General features: G+C 42.2%; 1 protein-coding gene and 1 long non-coding RNA gene across 2 annotated transcripts in view; one reads left to right on the top strand and one right to left on the bottom strand.

The window, feature by feature from the left end:
* Window positions 1–20,153, top strand: part of LOC121553965 (zinc finger protein ZFPM2-like) — a 120,053-nt gene that overhangs the window by 4,555 nt on the left and 95,345 nt on the right. The gene's annotated exons all lie outside the window — the stretch shown is intronic.
* LOC121553966 lies at window positions 17,274–18,675 on the bottom strand. The gene is made up of 2 exons (XR_005997602.2): window positions 18,267–18,675; window positions 17,274–17,950 (listed from the first exon to the last, which is right to left on the bottom strand). It is a non-coding gene; the product is annotated as an uncharacterized LOC121553966 (long non-coding RNA).

Here is a 20,153-nt window from a genome sequence, read left to right as displayed (position 1 = left end):
CAATTTCGATACCTTTTGGAAACAAAACACGTTTTATAAGGAGGATGGGATCCACCCAAATCATTTGGGTTCCTGGAGGCAGTCCACTGTGTGCAGCTCACCCTGCACTAACATAAAGAATATGAGCACATCTACTGCTGCAAAGCTTCCCAGTAAAGCAATAAAAACAAGTAAGCATCCCAGAAGAAAAGTGCTCAAAATAGCCCACGTTAACATATGTAATTTAAGAAACAAGGTTCATGAAATAAATAATTTGCTAGTAACAGATGACATTTATATTCTGACTATCTCTGAAACTCACTTAGATAATATATTTGATGGTACAGTGGTAGCAATACAAGGATATAACATTTACAGAAAATATAGAAATGCCAATGGTGGAGGTGTTGCTGTTCATATTCAGAACCACATTCCTGTGAAGATTAGAGAGGATCTCATGTTAAATACTGTTGAAGTAATATGGCTACAGGTTCATCTGCCTCACCTAAAGCCAATTCTGGTGCGAAGCTGCTATAAACCACCAAGTGCTAACAGTCAGTATCTGGATATTATGTGTGAAATGCCATAACACATACGTTTTTCCAGCAGCAGACTATGATCGATAATGTCAAAAGCCGCACTGAAGTCTAATAAAACAGCCCCCACAATCTTTTTTATCATCAATTTCTCTCAGCCAATCATCAGTCATTTGTGTAAGTGCTGTGCTTGTTGAATGTCCTTCTCTATAAGCATGCTGAAAGTTTGTTGTCAATTTGTTTACAGTGAAATAGCATTGTATCTGGTCAAATATTTTTTTTCCCAATAGTTTACTAAAGGTTGGTAACAAGCTAATTGGTCGGCTATTTGAGCCACTAAAGGGGGCTAAACTATTCTTAGGTAGTGGAAAGACTTTTGCTTCCCTCCAAGCCTGGGGGCACACACATTCTAGTAGGCTTAAATTGAAAATATGGCAAATAGGCGTGACAATATCGTCCGTTATCATCCTCAGCAATTTTCCATCCAAGTTGTCAGACCCCGGTGGCTTGTCATTGTTAATAGACAACAATACTTTTTTCACCTCTTCCACAATCACTTTACGGAATTCAAAATTACAACACTTGTCTTTCATAATTTGGTGAGATACTCTTGGATGTGTAGTGTCAGCAATTGTTGCTAGCATGTCATGCCTAAGTTTGCTAATCTTGCCAATGAAAAAAATATTAAAGTAGTTGGCAATATCAGTTGGTTTTGTGATGAATGAGTCATCTGATTCAATGAATGATGGAGTTTGCCTTTTTTCCCAAAATTTCATTTAAGGTGCTCCAAAGCTTTTTACTATAATTCTTTATGTCATTTATCTTTGTTTCATAGTGTAGTTTCTTCTTCTTTTTATTCAGTTTAGTCACATGATTTCTCAATTTGCCATACGTTTTCAATCGGTTGTACAGCCAGACTTATTTGCCACTCCTTTTGCCTCATCCCTCTCAACCATACAATTTTTCAATTCCTCATCAATCCATGGGGATTTAATAGTTTTTACAGTCATTTTCTTAATGGGTGCATGCTTATTAGTAACTGGAATAAGCAATTTCATAAATGTGTCAATTGCAGTGTCTGTTTGCTCCTCATTACACACCACGGACCAACATATATTCTTTACATCAACAACATAGGAATCACTACAAAATGTATTGCATGACCTCTTATACACAATATTAGGCCCAGCCTTTGGAACTTTGGTTTTCCTAGATATGGCTACTATATTGTGATCACTACAGCCAATGGATTTGGATACTGCTTTCAAACAAATCTCTGCAGCATTAGTAAAGATATGATCAATACATGTTGATGATTTAATTCCTGTACTGTTTGTAACCACCCTGGTAGGTTGACTGATTACCTGAACCAGGTTGCAGACACTGGTTACAGTTTGAAGCTTTCTCTTGAGTGGGCAGCCTGATGAAAGCCAGTCAATATTTAAATCACCCAGAAAGTATACCTCTCTATTGATATCACATACATTATCAAGCATTTCACACATGTTATCCAGATACTGACTGTTAGCACTTGGTGGTTTATAGCAGCTTCCCACCAGAATTGGCTTTACGTGAGGCAGATGAACCTGTAGCCATATTACTTCAACAGTATTTAACATGAGATCCTCTCTAATCTTCACAGGAATGTGGTTCAGAATATAAACAGCAACACCTCCACCATTGGCATTTCTATATTTTCTGTAAATGTTATATCCTTGTATTGCTACCACTGTATCATCAAAGGTATTATCTAAATGAGTTTCAGAGATAGTCAGAATATGAATGTCATCTGTTACTAGCAAAGTATTGATTTCATGAACCTTGTTTCTTAAGCTACATATGTTAATGTGGGCTATTGATGTAATGTACATTTGCTGAAGCATTTTGACAACTCCGCGTCACAATGGTAGGGATTAGCTGCGCTGGGCTTGGGTCACTGCTAAATCATTGTCTCAACGCAGCCTTATAATGCTGTGAAAGGATCCAGCAACCCAAATTATTTGGGTGGATTCCATCCTCCTTATAAAACGTGTATCGAAATTGTCAACAAAAGTTACACCCATTGAGCTGCAATAATCACGTAGCCAGTTGTGAAGAGTAAGAATCCTGCTAATGCGTTCAATACCACGATTCAGCGAGGGCACAGGGCCAGATATGATAGGTTTTATGTTAGTGTCTAGCAGAGAATCAATCAGCTCTTTAAAACCCAGTTTCAACTGTTCAGAGCTGCCCTTCATAATGTCATTAAAACCCACAAGGTCTACGATAGAATCGATTTCCATGTCCTGACGTAGTACATTCAGGGAGCAGCTTAGTAATGTAATTTACTCGAGCTCCGGGATAGGACATTGTTTTTGCACCAGGAATGGTCACATTTCTTACCATGGAGCTGCCCAAAATCACGGCTGGCGAGAAGGACGAAATCCGCCCACTCCTACGCTTCACAGGATGCAGGACTCTGACCCAGAGCAGGGATGGAATGTTGCCGACGTTGACTTTGAAATCGTAATAGTAGGCACTGCGGCCGCAGACACAGGCACCCCCAGCGACGAAGGTGCAGGAAGATCAGGCTCCAGGACGGCAAAACTATTTGTGGTTTGTATCCGCTCGTTGGGAGTGTAGACTGCTTTGCGGGAGGTCTTCGGCTTCCACGGCTCGTGAGATGTGACCATCGTTGATTGCCTTTCTCCTCATGCTGTGCTGCGCCAGCCACCGGCGTAGAACATTTAAACATTCCACTCTGCGTTTTCCCCATTTTCTTACATAGGCTGGCGAAAAGGTTAGGAAAAGGGTTAGGGTTAGCTAAAATGCATTTTTTGGGGGGACAATTTGGATCCCTTTTTCATAGGCCTTGATTACATGGTTGCATTCAAGACAACGTCATTTTTATTACATTTAGCAGACGCTCTTATCCAGAGCGACTTACAGTTAGTGAATACATATTTTATATTTTTTATACTGGCCCCCCATGGGAATCAAACCCACAACCCTGGCGTTGCAAATGCCATGCTCTATCAACTGAAATACATCCCTGCCGGCCATTCCCTCCCCTACCCTGGACGACGCTGGGCCAATTGTGCGCCGCCCATGAGTCTCCCGGTCGCGGCCGGCTGCGACAGAGCCTGGATTTGAACCAGGGTCTCTAGTGGCACAGTTAGCACTGTGATGCGGCACCTTAGACCACTGCGCCACTCAGGAGATCATTATTGATCTGTTGTCAGTGTCAGTAGAGTAGGCCTAGGCTACGTATTAACAAATATTCTGCTAATTTCTCCAGTCATATAAAGTGTTGTAGAATTGCATGACATGTCTCTGATATAACCTACCTTATTAATAGCCTAAATTATCACTATCCAATCTACTCATAACATTAGCAATAGTAGGCTTACATTTGTCTGCAAATGCGATGATAGAGGCATGCAATCCTTTGTTATAAAGGTTAATTTCTATGTTGAGAAATAGCTTCTCCAATATGTTCAACTCACGCAATACATGCTAATTGATAGACTACAAGCTATCTAGCTAGCTAATTTGGGCTAATTTAAGCTGTATTCGAATACTCATACTAACTGCACTAACCATACTATTTGACTTAAATGTATGTAAATGTAGTATGTTTATTGGTCATAGTATCTATATATTTAGTATGCCAAAAGTTCCCAGATGTCGTACTACATTCACCAAAATACGGAGTGTACAAGCAGTGGACACTATTTCTGTGCTTTTAAGGCCCATAATGCAATTCTTCCGAAAATGGGCGTGGCTTCACAACGTTTTCAGATTAGAAGAAAATGGCGGAAAATATGCAGCCGAAATCCGACGAGAGCAGATACAAATTCATTGCTTTAACTAATTATGACAAATGTTAAGAAAATGTTGAGCAATGTAATAAAGTAATGACTTTTAAATAAGTTACATTACACGTTATGTTGGCTGACAATTTGTTAGCTACGCTATCCTTACGAACCGCATAACATATCATTACAGCATTATGTACCGTATGTTAGCTAGCTACCTAAAGTTAGTTGGCTACTAATACATCAAACTTGCCAGTATATTATATGCTATCTAACTAACAACCCAACTGTGTGTTCGTAAATTCAATCTGGAGTACCACAGTGTGCTCTGGGCGTTCATAAATTAAGAGTGTTGTCAGATTGTCCGTTCGTAAATTCAGAGCGCTTAGCTCTCTGAGCGTTCAGACCGCACACTGGACGCTCTGGCCGAGGAGTAGGGTTGATCCGAGCGTTCTGACCTCACAATGGCAGTCAAGCACCCAAGCTAACTGGCTAACGTTGGCTAGCTTGCTAGCTACTTGCAGACACAAATGAGAGAACAGCTCACTCTGACCATTTTACTCGCCCTAGTAGAGCTGGTTAGGCTCTTTTTATGTTATCCAGAGCGTTAGTGACTGTAACTGTGCTGCTGGCAACAATTTAATTACGCTTTTTTGCAGATGTTTACTGACACCGGCCATATTCAACAGGTGTTGACTGTTCATAAATTGGTCTGTTATTCTGCGCTCTTGCACACTCAGACGAGAGTGCTCTGAAATCGGAGTAGATAACCAGAGTGAATTTACGAACGCAACCTATTGACTTGATTATTCACGTCATTCTTAGCTTAGCTAAGTGGTATAGTCGTTGTGCGTTCTTAATGGACATTGTTAATGAAGTCGTAAGATGTCTAGCTAGTTATTTGTTATGCTAACAAGCTAGCAAGAAGTTGCATAGCAACAGCATCAACTTCCAGTAGACAGGCGAAGCGCTATTATGCTCAACTGAAAGGATACCGTTCGTTTACAGCAGGGTTTCCCAAACTTGGTCCTCGGGACCCCAAGGGGTGCACGTTTTGTTTTTTGCCCTAGCACTACACAGCTGATTCAAATAATCAACTAATCATCAAGCTTTGATAATTTGAATCAGCTGTGTAGTGCTAGGGCAAAAACCAAAACGTGCACCCCTTGGGGTCCCGAGGATTGAGTTTGGGAAACCCTGGTTTACAGTATACTAAAATGAACTAATAGTATATAGTATGTAATATATACTCATTATGTATGTAGTATACAGTATGTTAGTATGGGTATTCGAACACAGCTTTATTGTTGTTGTTAACGCCTGGTTAGCATAACAGCTAAACTAAACTTGAAATCGATCAGACTTAATTTACCAGTGATGAAATGTTCATAGCAGACCTGTTACTGACAGCTGTCTGGGTTCAGGTCTTGACGGGCAAAAAGGTTTCTTCGCTTTTCTGACAGTTCTTATCTTGGTGTTTCATGATTGCGGGGAATCTGTAAACATATTTTTTTCCCGTTGTCTTTCCTGCCTTGTAAGAGCAGCCAAATACTCTACAGGAAATGACAGTGGTGATGAATCAACTAGTTTTAGACACTGTTATCATGCAGTTTGGAGTAGCCACTCAGCTGTTGTTGTCAGAAGAAATAATGTGGTGGTCTTCCAACATGGCCGCCAGCAGGCTTCATACTTCAACTGCAAGCCCTCTATACGCCTATTTGGTAGTGTGGCTCTCAGTCAGTGAAGAATTGTGAATTCCAAGATCAATGCCAGCTTCTCTCTCTCCATCCCCAGCATCTGTTCACTCTGTTAATTAGATACACAGTGTTGTGGTCCACTGGTCTACAAAGAGGTGGCAGGTAGCCTAGCCGTTAAGAGCGTTAGTCCAGTAACCAAAAGGTTGCTGGTTTGAATCCCTGAGCCGACTAGGTGAAAAATCTGTTGATGTACCCTTGAGCAAGGCACTTAACCCTAATTGAGTAAGAACATCTGCTAAAATGTAATGAGGAGCTGAGACTCAGAGAGGAGTCAATCTTTATACAGGGCACAATTGACTGTAGGTCTCAATGTCTTCTCTGTTAAAATAAAGGTTAAATAAATACAAATCTCTGATTCTCTCTGTCTCTCTCCCTCTCTACAATATTTTAAAACAACACACGTTTCATGTTGATGATGGCTATCACTGCGACCATGATGACACAGGGATGAAAGCAGTGATGTCAGATGATCCTCTCTGTTAAGGTGGCTACACGATTTACGTGTGTAGATACGTGCATAGATGTGTGCATGTTTGTGGGTGGATTCGTTTTTGGGGGTCAGCGGGCTCTTTTCGTTGCATTACACCCAGAGAGGAAGTCTGTCATGTGTAGTGTATATCCACTAGGGGGCTTGGGGAGCCAGAGTACAGTGCCTTGCAAAAGTATTCATCCCCCTTGGCGTTTTTCCTATTTTGTTGCATTACAACCTGTAATTTAAATATATGTTTATTTGGATTTCATGTAATGGACATACACAAATAGTCCAAATTGGTGAAGTGAAATGAAAAAAAGAACTTGTTTAAAAAAATTCTCCAAAAAAAATAACGGAAAAGTTGTGCGTGCATATGTATTCACCCCTTTTGCTATGAAGCCCCTAAATAAGATCTGGTGCAACCAATTACCTTCAGAAGTCACATAATTAGTTAAATAAAGTCCACCTGTGTGCAATATACAGTGGGGAAAAAAAGTATTTAGTCAGCCACCAATTGTGCAAGTTCTCCCACTTAAAAAGATGAGAGAGGCCTGTAATTTTCATCATAGGTACACGTCAACTATGACAGACAAAATGAGATTTTTTTTCTCCAGAAAATCACATTGTAGGATTTTTAATGAATTTATTTGCAAATTATGGTGGAAAATAAGTATTTGGTCAATAACAAAAGTTTCTCAATACTTTGTTATATACCCTTTGTTGGCAATGACACAGGTCAAACGTTTTCTGTAAGTCTTCACAAGGTTTTCACACACTGTTGCTGGTATTTTGGCCCATTCCTCCATGCAGATCTCCTCTAGAGCAGTGATGTTTTGGGGCTGTCGCTGGGCAACACAGACTTTCAACTCCCTCCAAAGATTTTCTATGGGGTTGAGATCTGGAGACTGGCTAGGCCACTCCAGGACCTTGAAATGCTTCTTACGAAGCCACTCCTTCGTTGCCCGGGCGGTGTGTTTGGGATCATTGTCATGTTGAAAGACCCAGCCACGTTTCATCTTCAATGCCCTTGCTGATGGAAGGAGGTTTTCACTCAAAATCTCACGATACATGGCCCCATTCATTCTTTCCTTTACACGGATCAGTCGTCCTGGTCCCTTTGCAGAAAAACAGCCCCAAAGCATGATGTTTCCACCCCCATGCTTCACAGTAGGTATGGTGTTCTTTGGATGCAACTCAGCATTCTTTGTCCTCCAAACACGACGAGTTGAGTTTTTACCAAAAAGTTATATTTTGGTTTCATCTGACCATATGACATTCTCCCAATCCTCTTCTGGATTATCCAAATGCACTCTAGCAAACTTCAGACGGGCCTGTATATGTACTGGCTTAAGCAGGGGGACACGTCTGGCACTGCAGGATTTGAGTCCCTGGCGGCGTAGTGTGTTACTGATGGTAGGCTTTGTTACTTTGGTCCCAGCTCTCTGCAGGTCATTCACTAGGTCCCCCCGTGTGGTTCTGGGATTTTTGCTCACCGTTCTTGTGATCATTTTGACCCCACGGGGTGAGATCTTGCGTGGAGCCCCAGATCGAGGGAGATTATCAGTGGTCTTGTATGTCTTCCATTTCCTAATAATTGCTCCCACAGTTGATTTCTTCAAACCAAGCTGCTTACCTATTGCAGATTCAGTCTTCCCAGCCTGGTGCAGGTCTACAATGTTGTTTCTGGTGTCCTTTGACAGCTCTTTGGTCTTGGCCATAGTGGAGTTTGGAGTGTGACTGTTTGAGGTTGTGGACAGGTGTCTTTTATACTGATAACAAGTTCAAACAGGTGCCATTAATACAGGTAACGAGTGGAGGACAGAGGAGCCTCTTGAAGAAGAAGTTACAGGTCTGTGAGAGCCAGAAATCTTGCTTGTTTGTAGGTGACCAAATACTTATTTTCCACCATAATTTGCAAATAAATTCATAAAAAATCCTACAATGTGATTTTCTGGATTTCTTTTTCTCAATTTGTCTTTCATAGTTGACGTGTACCTATGATGAAAATTACAGGCCTCTCTCATCTCTTTAAGTGGGAGAACTTGCACAATTGGTGGCTGACTAAATACTTTTCCCCCCACTGTAAGTGTTACATGATCTGTCACATGATCTCTGTATATATATATATATATATATATATATATACACCTGTTCTGAAAGGCCCCAGAGTCTGCAACAGCACTAAGCAAGGGGCACCACCAAGCAAACGGCACCATGAAGACCAAGGAGCTCTCCAAACAGGTCAGGGACAAGGTTGTGGAGAACTACAGATCAGGGTTGGGTGATAAAAAAATATCAGAAACTTTGAACATCCCACGGAGCACCATTAAATCCATTATGAAAAAATGGAAAGAAATGGCACCACAACAAACCTGCCAAGAGAGGGCCGCCCACCAAAACTAACGGACCAGGCAAGGAGGGCATTAATCAGAGCCAACAAAGAGACCAAAGATAACCCTGAAGGAGCTGCAAAGCTCCAAAGCGGAGATTGGAGTATCTGTCCATAGGACCACTTTAAGTCGTACACTCCACAGTGGCCAGAAAAAAGCCATTGCTTTAAGAAAAAAATAAGCAAACACGTTTGGTGTTCGCCAAAAGGCATGTGGGAGACTTCCTAAACATATGGAAGAAGGTACTCTGGTCAGATGAGACTAAAATTGCCTAGTCAAAGCCCAGACCTCAATCCAATTGAAAATCTGTGGTATGACTTAAAGATTGATGTACACCAGCGGAACCCATCCAACTTGAAGGAGTTGGAGCAGTTGCCTTGGAGAATGGGCAAAAATCCCAGTGGCTAAATGTGCCAAGCTTATAGAGACATACCCCAAGAGACTTGCAGCTGTAATTGCTGCAAAAGGTTGCTCTACAAAGTATTGACTTTGGGGGGTGTGAATAGTTATGCATGCATTTACATTTTAGTCATTTAGCAGACACTCTTATCCAGAGCGACTTACAGTTATTGAGTGCATACATTTTCATACTGGTCCCCTGTGGGAAACGAACCCACAACCCTGGCGTTGCAAGCGCCATGCTCTACCTATGTTCTATGCTTTACGACGCTACTTTTTAGCCACAGAAGCAGAAGCAAACATGTCTCTCTATGAATTGAAATGGTTAGAGTTTGAACAGGAAGAGCTTGAACTGCTCTTACTACTCAGAAGGAGAAGGAAAAAAATGGCGAAAATGGCGAGTTCGTCCACTGAACACTACAAGAGGGGACGATGGAGAATACACATCTCTTGTCTAGGGCTGTGAAATTTTGTCAGCCGGTTATTGTCATGCAAAAGTCTGCCGGTCTCACGTTAATTGACCGTTAATTAACATAAACATGTTTAGCATCTCCAGGCCTCCACACATACAAGCTGCTGATGTGTGCCTTTGGAACATCAACATTTTAACAAGTCTAATAAATCAATTTAATATACACCAAAGCAATAAATCCCATTATTTATTTTAGGTAGGTCTAAAGAAACATTATGATTGGGATAAAATGTATTTCAGATGAACAGAATATGAGTTGGGCTATTACAGTGTTATCTGGCAATGTGGCATGCCATAGGCTGTAGGTTTGTTCATTTAGCAGACAACATATGCTTATATGTTCCGTGACATAATTTTATATTATATGATTTTATAGTAAGAATAATCTAATTGAATTTAGTTGTGAATAAAATAGAAAGGATATTTTCCCCATTCTGGAGCGAGTGAAGGCCATGTTGAGCGTAAAAGTGATAATTTGAAACAGGTTCTATAGGTTACTCTAGATTTAGAGTTATTTGGCAACTTTAGTTGTTAATGATACAAACCATAGAATCCAAACATATATGAGCTGCATGAGGCGACCATATGCTATTGATGATTTGAGAAAGTTGCGAAAAAAGCTTGCGCTCTGTTCCTTGCCTCAGGCTGCACACTGTTTTCTCATCAAGTGATCATATTATCACCCATCAGACTATTCTCAATGTAATATGTTAAATTAGTTTCAATTTAGAATGGCCCATTATCAAATGGGCAGGGGAAAAAAATACATGTCATCTGCCAATGCACTTGAATAGCGAATGGAAGCCGCTTTCCCGCCTGTTCGTTCAGGTAGGCTACTCTGCTTATTTCACTCCATGCATCAACCACTGCCTCTCGCTGGGCGACAAGACAGGTGATATTCCACCCAAACTCTGTATGCCATGGGCACCCCAACCATGTTCATGCAGCTACCAAGTGCTTAATTTGGGCAACCAAGTGAAATCTGTTTGGGAACATAGAATGTAACATGTTTTCACAAAGAAACATATTTCATTAAACTGTTGACAGCTCCTCTCTCTGCGTGCTTGAGAAAGTAATGAAGGAGAAAGGGGAGGAGATGGAAACGCACGGTGGTGAGATATTCTGTAGCTAACGGTAGTCTAATGTGTCACCCTATTAATTATGAAATTATTTTAAAAAACAGTATCGCCTAGGCCTATACGTTCTATCCCAGACTCATGAATAGAAACTTTGCAGTGTAGCATAACGTAACCCAAGTTACGGGTCAAGACTCGAGTCAAGTCTAACATGCTGACCGCACCACCCGCGTCACGTGCCCGAGCGTTGCAAAATACATTTACACATACAGTGAGGGAAAAAAGTATTTGATCCCCTGCTGATTTTGTACGTTTGCCCACTGACAAAGACATGATCAGTCTATAATTTTAATGGTAGGTTTATTTGAACAGTGAGAGACATAATAACAAAAAATGAATCCAGAAAAACGCATTTCAAAAATGTTATAAATTGATTTGCATTTGAATGAGGGAAATAAGTATTTGACCCCTCTGCGAAACATGACTTAGTACTTGGTGGCAAAACCCTTGTTGGCAATCACAGAGGTCAGACGTTTCTTGTAGTTGGCCACCAGGTTTGCACACATCTCAGGAGGGATTTTGTCCCACTCCTCTCCACATTGTCCTTCTGCGATCATCTCGTCGTCGTCCCACGTTGTCCTTCTGCGATCATCTCGTCGTCCTTCTGCGCTCATCTCGTCGTCGTCCCACGTTGTCCTTCTGCGCTCATCTCGTCGTCGTCCCACGTTGTCCTTCTGCGCTCATCTCGTTGTCGTCCCACGTTGTCCTTCTGTGCTCATCTCGTCGTCGTCCCACGTTGTCCTTCTGCGCTCATCTCGTCGTCGTCCCACATTGTCCTTCTGCGATCATCTCGTCGTCGTCCCACGTTGTCCTTCTGCGCTCATCTCGTCCTTCTCCAAGTCATTAAGGTTTCGAGGCTGACGTTTGGCAACTCGAACCTTCAGCTCCCTCCACAGATTTTCTATGGGATTAAGGTCTGGAGATTGGCTAGGCCACTCCAGGACCTTAATGTGCTTCTTCTTGAGCCACTCCTTTGTTGCCTTGGCCGTGTGTTTTGGGTCATTGTCATGCTGGAATACCCATCCACGACCCATTTTCAATGCCCTGGCTGAGGGAAGGAGGTTCTCACCCAGGATTTGACGGTACATGGCCCGTCCATCGTCCCTTTGATGCGGTGAAGTTGTCCTGTCCCCTTAGCAGAAAAACACCCCCAAAGCATAATGTTTCCACCTCCATGTTTGACGGTGGGGATGGTGTTCTTGGGGTCATAGGCAGCATTCCTCCTCCTCCAAACACAGCGAGTTGAGTTGATGCCAAAGAGCTCGATTTTGGTCTCATCTGACCACAACACTTTCATCCAGTTCTCCTCTGAATCATTCAGATGTTCATTGGCAAACTTCAGACGGGCCTGTATATGTGCTTTCTTGAGCAGGGGGACCTTGCGGGCGCTGCTTGATTTCAGTCCTTCACGGCGTAGTGTGTTACCAATTGTTTTCTTGGTGACTATGGTCCCAGCTGCCTTGAGATCATTGACAAGATCCTCCCGTGTAGTTCTGGGCTGATTCCTCACCGTTCTCATGATCATTGCAACTCCACGAGGTGAGATCTTGCATGGAGCCCCAGGCCGAGGGAGATTGACAGTTATTTTGTGTTTCTTCCATTTGCGAATAATCGCACCAACTGTTGTCACCTTCTCACCAAGCTGCTTGGCGATGGTCTTGTAGCCCATTCCAGCCTTGTGTAGGTCTACAATCTTTGCCCTGACATACTTGGAGAGCTCTTTGGTCGTGGCCATGGTGGAGAGTTTGGAATCTGATTGATTGATTGCTTCTGTGGACAGGTGTCTTTTATACAGGTAACAAGCTGAGATACCTGTATAAAAGACACCTGGGAGCCAGAAATCTTTCTGACTGAGAGGAGGGTCAAATACTTATTTCCCTCATTAAAATGCAAATCAATTTATAACATTTTTTACATGCGTTTTTCTGGATTTTTTTGTTGTTATTCTGTCTCTCACTGTTAAAATAAACCTACCATTAAAATTATAGACTGATCATTTCTTTGTCAGTGGGCAAACTTAGAAAATCAGCAGGGGATCAAATACTTTTTTCCCTCACTGTACATGTTATTCAATTATTGCACCCACACTGCTCGCGCGCGTCCATGAGCGTCTGAGAAGCCAGGCGCTAAAATAGAACTATGTTCTATTTGTGACGCTTGGTGAGCTGCAAGTCCGCCTCTCCCATCTCCTCAATGGTTTTTAGGAGCATATACCCACGTGGGTGATTGAAAGACGAACTGAGGTCCACACTCCAGTCCAGTTGGTGGTGGTAATGCACCTTAAAGTTGGTTGCCAACCGCCATATAAAGTCCAAAGAAGAAGCCTGAAGGAGGAGAGATTACTAGAAATGAACTCGGTTTACCCTTTTATCTGTGGATTAATTGTTGGAGTAGAGGACCTTGTGCATTTCAGGTAAAATAACAACCCAATGTTTATATCCCAGGACAAATTAGCTAGCAACAGCAAGCTAGCTAGCTAGCTAAATTGCCATAAATGTTTAATGCTTATCGACCTGTCCCCAAATTAATATAGTTGGTTCAGAGTTTTCAACCTGTGTGTCCTGATCGTGTCTGGTATGGGTGGACAAAATCAACATGCGCGCAATGGCGCACGCAAGCGAGCGAGCGGTGTGGTCAGCATGTAAGTCGTGCATTCTAAGTCAAGTCCAGTCACAAGTTTTCAAGTCAAATCTCAAGTCAAGTAAAAAATAACATCTATAAATGCAAAGCCTTGTTCAACTACAAATCTTTGTCTATTTATTGAGGCTTTATTACCAGACGTCCCTTTTCATTATTTTGTCCACAACACATTTTGATTAGACTATGTAATTGTAAAATAGGGACCTTGTAGCAGTTGTAAGGGCATGAAATCAGCAGAAGGGAAGGCAGGTTGGTGTGGTCAGAGTGTAGATTTATTTACAGGTCTTGGTGATCCATACAAAATATACAAGTAGATTTACCAAATATACACTGGCAATAGCCCAAAAGAAATAGCCTCTGTACCAAGCTTAACCTGTCCTATCTGAACGGACACATGTAGAGGGCAAGACTGTACAGCCTCCCCTTGAGAAACCAAATCGAATCTGTCTAACAGGAGCTCAAAGAGGTAGGCCTACATGGTAAAATCACTTGGCCCCCAGGACCATACAATTACCCAATTGGCAATTACAACCAAAAAACTGGTTCTACAATGTAAAAGGCAATTTCCACATCCATTGTTACATTGGTACATTCGTCTTAATCAGACTTCATGATTATTAATGATATTTCAACACCATGGATACATGGAACAATCATTTGTTCATGCACAACAAAAATGAGAGAGACATAGGACACAGACACACAGAACTCCGACATAACCCAAAAAATATGAACAAAAGAAACCATACATTGAATTAAATAAACATAACTTCTACCTCATGAGTCTTGCAAATTTTAATGTGCACTATAAACATCTCGCCAACTCAGAGCAGAGTAAGAAATGGTTGGCTAAATGAAAATGTATCATAGGCCTAGGAAACATCAAACAGAAATGTCTATGTGTTGCAATAAACGGTAACGGGATGGAATGATGAAACAATAGCAATTATTGTAATATTAGATGTAATATAGATTTACCACATAGGGACTATGCATTTAAACGTGTAAAAGCAACAGCAAACATTTCAACATGAGAACTCTCCACTGGCGGGAGTTAGGATAGCGCAAGTGAAGAGCCGCGCCTATGGTGCAAAACCCAAATGACACATTTCAAGCAATTGTTACATACCAAAAGACCAGTAGGCATATGCTAGAAATTGTTGCTCCATTGCTGGTGAGCTTGCAAAGTAAACCGTTCATATTCTTGATCACCAAACAATTTTTGGAGCTGCATAATTATTTGTTATGGCAATCCTCTCTTCCTTCAATTTGTTGTTTGCGCTGCATCCGATCCTATAGCTGTAGAGCATGTCAGCAATCTGTTTGCCTGACCTGTGTCGATTGACAGTTTGCTGGTCCAATCCGGGTGCCTTGTGCATTTCACTAGCCAATCTGTTGCAGGTTTTTTTGCAAGGGCAATGCTGCGGCTACTGTCTCGCTGCGTGTAGAGGAATCAATCCACGTAGACTCTGTTCCACAAAATGAGTGACAAAACCTTACAAAACTTGGCCAGATCATTTCAAGTTATCAGTCTCAAGTCAAAGTCGAGTCCCAAGTCTTGAGGCTCCAAGTCCAAGTCGAGTCTCAAGTCATCAGAGTCCACAACTCTGCTTATCCCTCCGTGGCAAAATGGGCTTCACTGGGATCGATGTGGGACAAAGGTTCTTCTGGCCTTGATAACGCCAAGAAGTTCTACAACTAAAACCACTCAAGAGCCAGAAGAATTTCAGAGAACTGCTTTGTGATCCTTGCTGCAAGATGGAAGATCCTGGGACGAGGCGTTGAGGTTGCGTGAGAGAATGCTGAGACCATTGTGAAGGCGTGCGTGGCCCTCCAAAATTACCTTTGCACTACAGACACTGACAACAAAGAGTCATCAACACGGTACATCCACCCCACGTTTGTTGACCAGTCCACACCCACTGGGGACCTGCGTCCATGAGAGTGGAGACAGGTGGTACAAGGAGACACCTGCTTCCTGGACCCAAGAAACAAGTCGTCAGACAGGGCATCCAGAGTTGCTATAGACATGCGCAACAACCTCAAAGACTACTTCTTCACACCAGCTGGTCAAGTGTCTTTCAAGGATGCTGCTATCACGCATAGCACCCTACAGTAAACGTTGGAGTGTGGTTTGGAAACATCTGCACACATACACTACATGACAAAAAAGTATGTGGACACCTGCTCGTCGAACATCTCATTCTAAAATCATGGGCATAAATATGGAGTTGGTCCCCCCTTTGCTGCTATAACAGCCTCCACTCTTCTGGGAAGGCTTTCCACTAGATGTTGGAACATTGCTGCAGGGACTTGCTTCCATTCAGTCACAAGCATTAGTGAGGTCGGGCATGATGTTGGCCGATTAGGCCTGGCTCGCAGTCGGCGTTCCAATTCATCCCAAAGGTGTTCGATGGGGTTGAGGTCAGGGCTCTGTGCAGACCAGTCAAGTTCTTCCACACCGATCTCGACAAACCATTTATGTATGGACCTAGCTTTTTGCACAGTGGCATTGTCATGCTGAAACAGGAAAGGGCCTTCCCCAAACTGTTGCCACAAAGTTGGAAGCACAGAATTGTCTAGAATGTCATTGTGTGCTGTAGCGTTAAGATGTTCCTTCACTGGAACTAAGGGGCCTAGCCCGAACCATGAAAAACAGCCCCAGACCATTATTCCTCCTGGCACTATGCATTGGTGCGTTCTCCCAGCATCCGCCAAACCCAGATTTGTCCGTCGGACTGCCAGATGGTGAAGTGTGATTCATCACTCCAGAGAACGCGTTTCCACTGCTCCAGAGTCCAATGGCGGCGATCTTTACACCACTCCAGCCGACACTAGGCATTGCACATGGTGATCTTAGACTTGTGTGCGGCCATGGAAACCCATTTCATGAAGCTCCCGACGAACAGTTCTTGTGCTGACGTTGCTTCCAGAGGTAGTTTGGAACTCGGTAGTGAGTGTTGCAACCAAGGACAGACTATTTTTACACGCTACGCACTTCAGCAGCCCCGTTTTGTGAGCTTGTGTGGCCTACCACTTTGCGGCTGAGCCGTAGTTGCTCCTAGACATTTCCACTTCACAATAACAGCACTTACAGTTGACTGGGGCAGCTCTAGCAGGGCAGACATTTTAAGAACTGACTTGTTAGAAAGGTGACATCCTATGACGGTGCCACATTGAAAGTCACTGAGCTCTTCAGTAATCCCATTCTACTGCCAATGTTTGTCTATGGAGATTGCATGGCTGTGTGCTCGATTTTATACACCTGTCAGCAAAGGGTGTGGCAGAAATAGCCAAATCCACTAATTTGAAGGGGTGTCCACATACTTTTGTATATATAGTATCTCATGTTGTGAGCTACACACTTGGTTTTGCTGTGTTTTTTATTCACACTTACAAATCACAATAAAAACAACCATGAGTCACTTTATCCTTGTTGTTTTAGTTTGTCATATATTCTTTGGAGGCTAGACCCTCAAGACATTTACCTAACCTTGTGTTGTGTAGTGGCCTTTCAATGGAGACCTTCCTGCTTTGGTACATGGGTGAGAATGAGTGTCCAGATGCAGACAATAAAGATCCCCAAGACATTAACCTCATCTACATAGCTCATGTACAAAGCAGTACAAGTTCACTGAGTGACTGATTCAGAACCTTAAGATTTTAGTTCAAATAACCAGACAAATACATTTGCAGACATTTCAGATATTTATTTAGGGAAATAGTGCAATGTAAAACAATGTAATACACCGGTGAAAAGTGTGATGAAAGGGGAAATAAGTGAAAAAAAAATCAAAGTAAACACTAGTAACATTTGAATGAGGAAATAACCTTAGTAAATTACCCACCACCCGTACGTGAGTATAAGAAAAGCACACAACATCTGTTTTTGGGGTGAGACAGAGGGCTCTGTCTCACTTGAGAGCGGACGGCGCACTGATCGATGGTCCTGTGAAAGGACATCGTCATGTCCCTGACAAACGGGAGACATTGATCAGCAAGAATAGACACCATCCATGGTACCATGATGTCGTATACTGCCTCTGCTGGACACTGCTGCTGTTTCTGTAACTCCTGCTGCATAATGTCAGTGTCCAAAAGATCCTCAGCAGTCTTCCTCTTCCGGCCGTTGGAGCTGGTTCGGAGAGATGTGGCGGAGGTTGATGGAGTTGCTGGTCAGAGAGCAAGGGTGCGCCTGGACGGTGCGTTGGGTGTTGGTGAGAAAGGCCTGGGGAGAGGGGCCGTGAAGGTGATGAATCAGGCCGGGGAGAGAGGGAGATGATGAACCAAGGGGCGATGAACCACCTGTAGATGGGCCCTCAGGGCTCTGCTCTGTCTCTGGGCTGTCCAAAACTCCACCGCCCTCCAATACCTACAAGCAGATGGCGAATACATTAGAACACATTGCACGCAATCTTAAAACATCTCCATGGGCTCCTTTTGAGTTGAAATGCTTACTCAAAAGAACTGATTTCATTAACATCTCAATCTAAGTAGCGCACACACACAACACTGTCTGTTTTCAGATGTTTGAACTAACTCTGCTAATCATTATGATAACAACACAGTCAATGTACATTTCTCACTCACAATTTCTGATTTCACATGTTCTAACTACGTCTGTAAACATTGAATCACAAACACACACAATATACAAAACAATTCGGCTGCATGACAAGAGTACAAACCGTATCTGGCATATTGGTGTCTGTCTGACGATGTTTCACTTGAACACGAAACCAATCCAGTTGTCAGACAATCGGTGGGTCACACACACCAGCAGCCCCACTCCTCATCTCCTTCACCCTTTTCAGATTGCGAACATACTGGTCCCGAATCTTTCTCCATGTTTCTTTGATATCAGTACAACCCTCCCTCCAGCTGTTTTGTGTGATTGTCCGAATACAACTGCATCGAAGGTTTGAAAAGGTTCTCGTATTGTCTCTCCAGCTCGCACATACATTCCTTAAAACTGGACATAGACATAATTGCGCGTAGCAAATCTCGAAATAAAAGCACAAAGGAAGCTTGCAAGTAGTAGAAGCGAAGTAACAGTACGTTCATCTCTTCTATGTTTATACCACAAGGGATACTGGAAAAGATGTGATGTAGACAGGGGCGGGACTTCCGTTGCAAAACTCACTCAATACTGCCCCTCAGTCTTCACAAGGAATGATACGTCGGGTTCAATTTCGAGGTAGAAAAAACGTATTTGTGACGAAAAACGACCGAAACACTGCGCTACGCTCCGTCGGCCCTGTTTGCGTATTCTGTGTAGAACCCTTTAGCTAGCAGAGCACTGAGCAGTCAGACAAGTCAGCCCATGTGGGAGGATATTAATGGTGTTGATGGCTGTTTCCTTTGTTAAATGCGAGGTGTTGATAACTACTTCTTCATTACTGACAGGTGTTGATTTGTTAGATTGTTTCCGTTTTGGTGTAGATTTATTGTGGTGTACAGGTTGGGGCTATTGTGTTGAGAGGCTGGTGAATGAATGAATAGTATGGACTGTTTGGGCAACTTTCTGTTGTGCCTCAATATGCAGAGAAAATGAGCATTAATAAGGAATATAATCTGTCTTCAATTAACCACACTGGAACAACTTTTAAAGTTTGTTTTGTGACAGAAGAATGAGGTATACTCTGGTGTGAACTGCTTATTCCAGAATTGACACAATCACCCCAATCAATTGAAATTGGCATTGTTATTTTCCGATAGAATCTATGTAAAAAAGCAAGACAAGCAAGATGTTTATTTGACAAACCTTTATCATTTACCATCTGTTCCAGTGTTTGTAGATTTGCTATCAGTGATGTCCAGCAAGCCTGGGGCAACAAAATCCCTTTTATTTTCAGTTTAACCTTCAGTTAGATTGTAGGCATCAATGCTTGTGATAGTCAATCACCATTATCAGTTACAAGAACTCACTTCTGTTTGTTGTTGTTGAATAATGCAGATATCAATATAGTTTATCTCACTAGTCTGCTCATGGTAGAACACGGAATGCGAGTTTCGAAAGAAGAAAAAAACATAGCAGGAAAGAATTATTTGATATTGATATCTTAAAAGGTCATTGGTTGAGACTGCTCTTTAATTATTTGTATTTATACTTTTACTGTCAATGGTAAAGATGTATTTTCAACTTCTTTAAAAACACTCTTAGTATCATTGTCAGTGCAACACTGGGAACAGTACAATATCAGGGAAATAGATTAGTCTTTCATTGATTAGTTTTTCTGCACAGAAAAGGGAGGTGGATTTTACTAAAAGAAGGGCAGGAAATTAACATAATCACAGTGTGTTCTAATGTATTGTAAATGTAAATGATTTGATTCAGAGAAGTATGAAGTTGATTTTGACCTGTAATTCTCTTCATTTAATTCCTGGTTGTAATTTGAATAATCAGTGAACTTCAGAAAGGATTAGACTGTGGAGACTCGAGACAGAGCGAGAGAGAGAACTTCAGAATTAACTAATCCGTAGAAAGACTCCATGGGATGGTGAATTGATTTGGGTCCCTACCTAAACAGATTATGTATCTTAAATGTACGGCCTGGCTCTCTCAGTTTTGGCGG

The sequence above is a fragment of the Coregonus clupeaformis genome, chromosome 38 (assembly GCF_020615455.1).
Source record: "Coregonus clupeaformis isolate EN_2021a chromosome 38, ASM2061545v1, whole genome shotgun sequence".
Taxonomy (NCBI): Eukaryota; Metazoa; Chordata; class Actinopteri; order Salmoniformes; family Salmonidae; genus Coregonus; species Coregonus clupeaformis.
This window is presented reverse-complemented; position numbering and strand designations above follow the sequence as displayed.